General features: G+C 41.7%; 1 pseudogene; it reads left to right on the top strand.

Moving 5' to 3' along the window:
- Positions 1-904: 904 nt before the first annotated feature.
- On the top strand, positions 905-1,379 carry LOC100737357 (large ribosomal subunit protein eL29 pseudogene; annotated as a pseudogene).
- The last annotated feature ends 6,873 nt before the right edge of the window (positions 1,380-8,252 follow it).

The following is an 8,252-nucleotide window of genomic DNA, read 5'->3' as shown; positions in this document are numbered from 1 at the left end:
CCACAGGCACAGCAACCTCAGATACAAGCCATGCCAGTGACCTACACTACAGATCATGTCAACACTGGATCCTTAACCCATTGAGCAGGGGCCAAGGATAAAACCTAGTCCTCATAGATACTAGTCAGTTTTGTTACCACTGAGCTACAACAGAAACTCCCAAGACAACTTTTTTGATAAATTTATTGGTGATAACTGAAAAGTAAATGATACTTAAGGCTCAAATTTTTAATCCACAACAAAGGCTTCCCACATATCTCCCAAGCTGGCTAGAAAATTAGTTTTCCAAACATGAACATATCTGATTTCTGTATTATCCAGGAGAATATAAAATTGGGAACTTTCCATAACCTCTAGCTTGTCTGAGAATAAGACATATAACTCAACTAGTAAGATATAGGAGTGAAAAAGTCAACATGACAAGGGAACCTGGATTTAAACCAAATCCTTAAGGACATAAAGAATTACTATAACCTAAAGACATCTGGTGATGTCCCTGCCATCAGCCCCATGAATTATGTGAGAATATGAGAGAGCCTTCTTCAAGTCAAGCTTGAACTTTGCCATTTTTCCTTGGGCAGCCTTTTCCTTAGAAACCTCTTGGAAGGAGGAAGCTGGTTAGAGTGTGAATCCAAATTTTCTGAGATCCCTGGTCATAATGCCCTGTCTTAATTTCCATCATCTGGTGAGCTATCATATGTTTTTTAATAATTTCTTTTTAATAAATTTAAAGATGCTTGCTGATGTACATGCCATAGGTTTTCACAGTCATGGGAAGGTAACTAGCACAAATCAACCACCTGCAGTTCAGTTCAGACTGTTGGGATTTAACGGGCTCATTTCAAAAATGAGGAAACTGCTCTTTCTCTTCTGGCCTCATGGGGTTTAGGATCAGCTGACCCTGGTGCAGACATGGCGAAGTCCAAGAACCACACCACAAAAAATCAATCTCTAAAGTGGTACAGAAATGACATCAAAATACCCTGATCACAATGATATGAATCCCTTAAGAGGGTGGACCCCAAGTTTCTGAGGAACATGCATTTTACAAGAAGCACAATGAGAAGGGCCTAAAGAAGATGCAGGCCAACAACACCAAGGCCATGAGTGCATATGCTGAAGCTATAAAGGCTCTTGTAAAACCCTAGGAGGTCAAGCCCAACATCCCATAGGGTGGCAGTCACAAGCTCAGTTGACATGCCTACATTGCTCACCCCAAGCTTGGGAAACATGCTCCTGCCCTCATGGCCAAGGGTCTCAGGCTCTGCCAGCCAAAGGCCAAGGCCAAGGCTGCAGCTGGAGCTACAATTGCAGATCCAGTTCTGGCTCCAGCTCTGACTCTCAAAGGTGCCCAAGCCCACACAAAGTCTCCACAATAGAGGTGCTTATCTGCCACTGTGAGGACAGAAGCACTGGTGTGATCCCTTGGCTGCTGTCTATATGGGGCTGGTGTCCACCTGTACTATTTATACACATAAACCTTGGCAAGATCCATCAAAAAAATGAGGAAACTAAAGTTCAAAGAGTTGAAGTGACTTGTCCAAAGTCATGAGCAGGGAAGTGGTAAACAGAACTCAAACTCAGAGCTGATCAAGGGGAAACCCCAACTGCAAAGCCAAACACTATGGGGAGAAGTGGGCACTGTCTGAGGCCACACCTTAACCTGCATGAGGATATCACTAAGGACAACCATGACCTTCCCCAGAGCCTTTCTTTGGCTTCCATTCTGGAAGAGTTCTCAACCAGATGAGCCAACCTTGTGATAAGATCAACACTTTTGCCCTCGAGAGACAGCATGCTTTTCTGACTAGATGGTGGGATGGGGGTGTCTGTTTCTCTGACCAAGGTCTGTGTTGGGATCAGTTGTGACCCATGGTTACAGTGAGACTGACTTGTGCTAAGGGAGTCCAGGCTTAATTCCCAATCAACCATGCACAAAGAGGAGCCAAATTTTACCTCTGAACTCTATTTGATTAGGCTGTAAGGAGGGGCCCTGAGTGGTTAATTAGCATCAAAGGAAAGGAGCCTGGAGGTTCACCAGCAAGATCTCCCTTGAGCCTTGTTAAAAAGCAAAGATGGGGCCTCATCCCTCTGAGGGAGCTTCTGCAGAAACTTTCCTGACACATCATTATGAGTGAGGTGTCCTGGTTTTCCTCCTTTGCTGCTCTCAGGGGGGCACATTCTGATTTAATTTTAGAAAGATGAAAGAGTATTCCATAACTCCAAGACTTTGCCTCCTCTCATTTGAGGCCAATCCTCAAGGGCAGCACTGAAGGAAACTATTGAATAACCAGTTTTATAGGAAGGGGCTTGTTTTAATGATTTTTATTTTTTTCCATTAAAGCTGGTTTACAGTGTTCTAACAATTTTATACTCTGCAGGAAATTTACCTAATCACACATACATATATACATTATTTTTCTCATATTATCATGGTCCATCACAAGTGATTAGATATAGTTCCCAGTGCTATACAGCAGGAACTCATGGCTTATCCATTCCAAAGGCAATAATTTGCATCTCTTACTCCCAGATTCCCAGTCCATCCCACTCAAGGGAGGGGATTTTTCAAGCAGTTCTACCCAGGGCCCTTTTCCCTAGTTATTTCCTGGACAACAATATCCTTGATGCAAACAATTCAATTCCCCTATTCCTTTCAGTCTCTTAATGAAAAACCTTTGTGATAGTGTCTACTTTATCTAAAGCAGAAGTTCTAGGCATCTTCTGTGTATTCAGCATAATCTGGGGATATTTAAGACAATCTTGATGCCCAGGACCACACCCTCCACCAATTAAATCAGAATCTTTGAGATGCCATCCTGATATCTGTAGTTTTAAGACTCAGAGGATATTCCAATCACCAGCCAAGGTTGAGAACAAGTGATCTCTTTAGATGACCCCAGTTGTCTTGAAATTTGTTAAAGCCAATGTAGTGATTTTAGGGTTCAGAAAATTAATAACCTTCCCCTCTCTCCTAAGTATGTATTCAGATATCATAAGAGGTGCTTTTATGTGACTAATGTGTCATTATTAGATGCTGAGGAATTCCCTTGTGGCTCAACAGGATCTGACATTGTCACTGCCATGTCTCAGGTTGCTGCTGTAGCACAGGTTCAATCCCTGGCCTGGAAATGTCCACATTCTGCAGGCATGACCAGAGGAAAAAAAAAACAAATTGATGCCAAGAGACAGCATAAAGAAAGCACTCTATCAAAAATATTTAATCCTATGTTTCTTATCTTTCATTCTATTTTCCAAGTTTTATTTCTTACGGACAATGATAACACATGAATACAGTCAAATTGTAAGATTCAAACTGAAAGTCACTTCTGACTCCCACCCAAAAACCTGCTATATGTAGAAAAATACTTTCATGTCTGCAAATTTAAATATTCATAACATTGAAATCATACTACATAAATATATTATTTTGCAACATGAATTTTCATCTAACAAGATGTCTTGGAGATGACTCAGTTCCAAGTCACTACTATATACAATCTAAACTATTGTTTTTAACTGTTCCCTATTATTTTTGTTTTAGGGCTGCATCCATGGCATAAGGAAGTTCCCAGGATAGGAGTAAAATGGGAGATGCAGCTGCCGGTATACACCACAGCCACAGCAACATGGGATTCAAACCACATCTGTGACCTACACCACAGGTCACTGCAATGCCAAATCCTCAACCTATTGAGCAAGGCCAGAGATCAAACCCATGTCCTCATGGACATTAGTTGGTTTTGATGCTGCTGAGCCACAGCAGGAACTGCCTCTACAGTATTTTAATAACATTTTATAATATGAAATTACTACAGTTTAGTTAAACATTTCTCTATTCCTGGACATTGGGGAGTTTATTTTTTCTTGTCTCTATTATAATTAATACTTCTATAAACATCTACTCCATATACATTGTTCAAATATACCCTATGCCTTCTATACATAAAAGGTGTTCATACCAAACTGCAGGGTGTGGGAGTTTGTTTTATATGGAATATTTGATAAATATCACTGTCCCTGCCACAACTGGAATATTTATCATTTTCTTATTGAGTTATTGGGATCCTTTGTATTGTGCAGATATTATATGCATTAGCTTGCATGGATATACTATATAGATCAATATTTTCTCCAAGTCTTTTGCTTCTCTTTTAACTTTGTTCTTGGAATCATTTATCACGCAGGTTTTAAATTTTAGGTAGTCAGATCTGTCAGTCTTTTCTTTTAGAGCTTCAGGATTTATATTTTGTTGTGGAAGGTTTGATCCACCCCAAGAGTACAGCATCCTATTACAATTTTATAGATTTTTGCCTTAGCTCTTCAAATCCATCTGGAATTTATTTTTTATATGTGGTATACCTTAGAGATCTAAACATATTTTCTTCCAATTGAATGTCATCCCACAATTTTCTTTTCCACCAGATACTAAAAGGCTAAATATGAGTTACCATTGTGGCTCAGCAGGTTAAGAACATGACTAGTATCAAAGAGTATGCCAGTTTAATCCCTGGACTCATTCAGTGGGTTGTGGATCTGGCATTGCCTCAAGCTGCGGCGTAGATCAAGAAACAGCTCACATCTGGTCTTGCAGTGGTTGTGACATAGGCCAGCAGCTGCAGCTTATATTCAACTCCTAGCCTGGGAACTTCCATATGCCATGGGTGTAGCCCTAAAAACAAAGCAACCAACAAAACAAAACAAAAGGATAAATGGCAAAAAAAAGGCTAGATGTATTTTTAGGTAGGTCTTCTTCTGGATTCTAGTCCCACTCAAGTTAATAGATATCTACTGAGTGCCCTACTATGTGTTACATAGGATTTTCAGCACTGGAGATACACACATTAACAGGACACAGTCACTGCCCTCAAAAGGCCTCACAGCCTGGTGGGAAGTCTCCATCCACCAGGTGGGACAGAGACAACTACTACACAATGTGATGTCAAGTGGGCAAAGTGCTGTAGGAGGCTAGAGGCAATATTTGCTTAGTTTATCTAAAGAGTCCATCAAAAATTTACAAAGAGATGGTATCTAAACTAGGCCTTAAAAAATAAAGCAGACATTTTTGAAATAGAAAGGAACAAGTTTGAGAAGTACATTCCACTTAGAATATATCCTTTTGAGCTGTCCATGGGATAGTGTAGAGGAGTACAGATGGATGTGCCTGCCTAGAGGTCAGGAAACATCTCCTATTCCAGTACCTACAGTGCCTGTCACCATAGGAACATGCATGGTTCTTAAGATGCATCAAAGCCCCATCAAGAGAGCTCAGTAGGATGGAGAAGAGAATGGGAACTGGAAAGAAGGTGGCTACAGAGTGGCACTGGGACATGTACACCATAGTCATCATTATCAGTAACATTTGTTGAGGGATAATTATATGCCAGGCAAGACTCCCTGGGCTATAGGTCCTTGTGAGTTTTCTATTTTATATACAGTAGTGTGTACATGTTAATCCCATCCTCCCAATTTATCTCTCACTCTCCCATGGTTTCCCCTTTGGCAACCCCAAGTCTGAGCTCGAAAAGGATTGTTAGCCAAAACCTACAAAGAATACTTAAGACCCAAGAATAAGAAAGCAAACTACCCAATTTTTAAAATGGCAAAAATCATGAGTAGACAGTTCACTGAAGAAGATATACAAATGGAAAATAATCATACAAAAAAGATGCTCAACATCATATGCTATCAGGAAGATGCAAATGAAACCACAAGAAGATACCACTACACACCCATTAGAATGGGCAAAATCAAGAACTGCCAACACCAAAAGCTGAGGAAGACACAGAGCAACAGGGAACTCTCATCCTTGGCTGGTGGGAATGCAAAGTGGTATAGCCATTTGGGAAGGCAGTTTGGTGGTTTCTTAGTTTCTTACAAAACTAAACATACTCTTACCCAGCAATCATATCCCCTGATATTTACCCAAAGGAGTTGAATCTCATTTCCAAAGTATATGTGGATATTTATAATAGCGTTGTTCATAATGGTCAAAATTTTGACCTTTGTCCTTCAGCAGATGAATGGATACATAAACTGTGGGACATCCAGACAGTGGAGTATGATTCAGCTATAAGAAGAGAGGGAGAATTTTACATGCCTATCACTAACTTAAAAAGGCCAATCCAAAAATACTGTAAGATATATGATTCCAAATAAATGACATTTTAGAAAAGGCAAACTATGCAGACATTAAAAAGATGAGTGTTTGCCATGGCTTGGGGGAGTGTGGGGAGGGGTGAACAGGCAGAGCACAGAGGGTTTTTAGGGCAGTAAAACCATCTGTATGAAACTCTTACCCATGATTACGTATGATTACACATTTACCAAATCCACAGAATGCACAACACCCAGAAAGAACCCTAATATCGATGAGGACTATGGGCAAAGATACACCAAGGTAAGCTCATCCACTGTAACAAATGCACCACTTCAATGCAGGATGTTAACAACAGGGGAGACTATGTGTGTGCAAAGACAGGAGGGATATCAGCAACTTTGTTCTTTATGATCAGTCTTGATGTGAACCTAAATTTCTCTAAAAGAAAAGCTGAGATAAAAAAGAAAAAGCAGAAAAAAATTAAAAAATCAATCCAAAAGTTGTCTTCACATACACATGAGGACAATGTGGGTTAGTGAAGATAAATAACTTGCCCATTTAGTCATGGAAAACTAGGATTCAAAATCAGTAAGTCTGGCTTAAGAAATTGAAACAACAAAGGTTTAAGAAAGGTAAACAGCAACAAAAATTAGGCTCAGAAAAGGTGACTACTGCAAAAGATCAGCCTGTAAGAGGCAGAGCCAGGATCTCACTCTATTCATCTGGCTCCAGAACTTGTACCTTAATTCCTTGCCCAATAACATGACACTTGCACCTAGACACTATCATCCACACAGACACAGATGCTCAGAGATATCAGAGGTCATCTCTCCATCCTGTCTACACACTGACACTCACAGGAGCACAAGCATGTCCAGACAGCACATACAGTGTGCCAGCACACACATGTACATAGTGCACATGCACCTGCATGCACACATCCAACCCTGTGGCTTTATGGCTCCACTGCCCTTCCCAGGTACAGAGGCTACACCCCTGGAACCCAGGCTTCCAGGCTCCTGGAAACAGAGCTCAGAAAGTGCATCAGGAAGGTTCTCCCTCCTGGGAAGGCTGCAGGGATCCTCCCCCAGCATTATGGCTGCCTAGGGACTGGGGGAGGACAACCCCCTAGGCTTCCTGTTGTCAGAAAATCCCACTGTGGACAGAGAGAAGAACCAGCAGGGTCCTGAACTTAGAGCAGCACTTCACGCTGCCTCCTGCCTCAGAGATTCAGAGCCTGAACACAACCTGTCAGCAGGACCCCAGGCCTGGTCAGGACCCAGAATCTCCTCTGTCAAGCCCACAGGTAGGCAGGCTGAGGGATCTTTGGGAATAGAGCCCAGGGGTTAACCTCTTCCTGTGATCTTTTCCTAACCCCATTTTCCCTCCTTCATCTCAAAAGCCAGGAAACATTGACCCTCCTCTAGTTTTTTCTCTCTCTCCTTCAAAGTGTAGATCCACATTTTTCAGAACCTACTCTGGGTGAAGCACTGGCTCCTGCTTTAAAGGGAACCACCCACATCCTACAACCCAGAGCCACACAGTTATCTCAGCCAGGAGATGGATCAGCAAGGGAACAGGTGAACAAAAAGTTAGCATAATGCAGGGGCTCAGAGCAAAATCTCTGAAGCCATCAGAATCCACCCATCCAGTTGTGTGGCCTTCAGAAGTCACTTCCACCCTTCTCCCTCACTTACATTATCTGTAAACTGGGGTCTGTAAAGACTATGTATGTCAGTATATGTGAAGTTCCTAGAGCTGAATCTGGTACATGTAAACACTGTGTGATTCTTATCTAGGACATGACTGTGATTGAGAATGCATGTAGGAAGGGGCTTCAATGAAGAGGGGGTCTCAAGGTGGAGATACCTGGGTGAGGCATGGCCAGCTCAGCAGGGGACACAAGAGAATGGCTTTCCACACAAATTCTACTTTAAGCCCTCTGGCAGATCAGATGGGTATCAAGGGGTATTAAGACAGAGAGAAGGCAATTATTCACAAAAAGGATTCCAGTGGGCATATTGTAAAAGTCTACTTGCCTTGACATCTACAATAACAGGGGTGAAGTAAAGCTTTAATGTGATAGGGGAGGGAAACCTCAAGAGGGAGGAGAGAGTTCAGAAAGGTGAGGAGGGAAAGACCTTCCTGAAAA

This window comes from Sus scrofa, chromosome 1 (assembly GCF_054392235.1).
Source record: "Sus scrofa isolate SSC_HxYL_T2T_F1_AM1 chromosome 1, Sscrofa_HxYL_maternal_Yorkshire_Landrace_v2.0, whole genome shotgun sequence".
In the NCBI taxonomy this organism is placed as follows: Eukaryota; Metazoa; Chordata; class Mammalia; order Artiodactyla; family Suidae; genus Sus; species Sus scrofa.
Note: the sequence above shows the minus strand (reverse complement) of the source record. Positions and strands in the feature narration are given on the sequence as shown.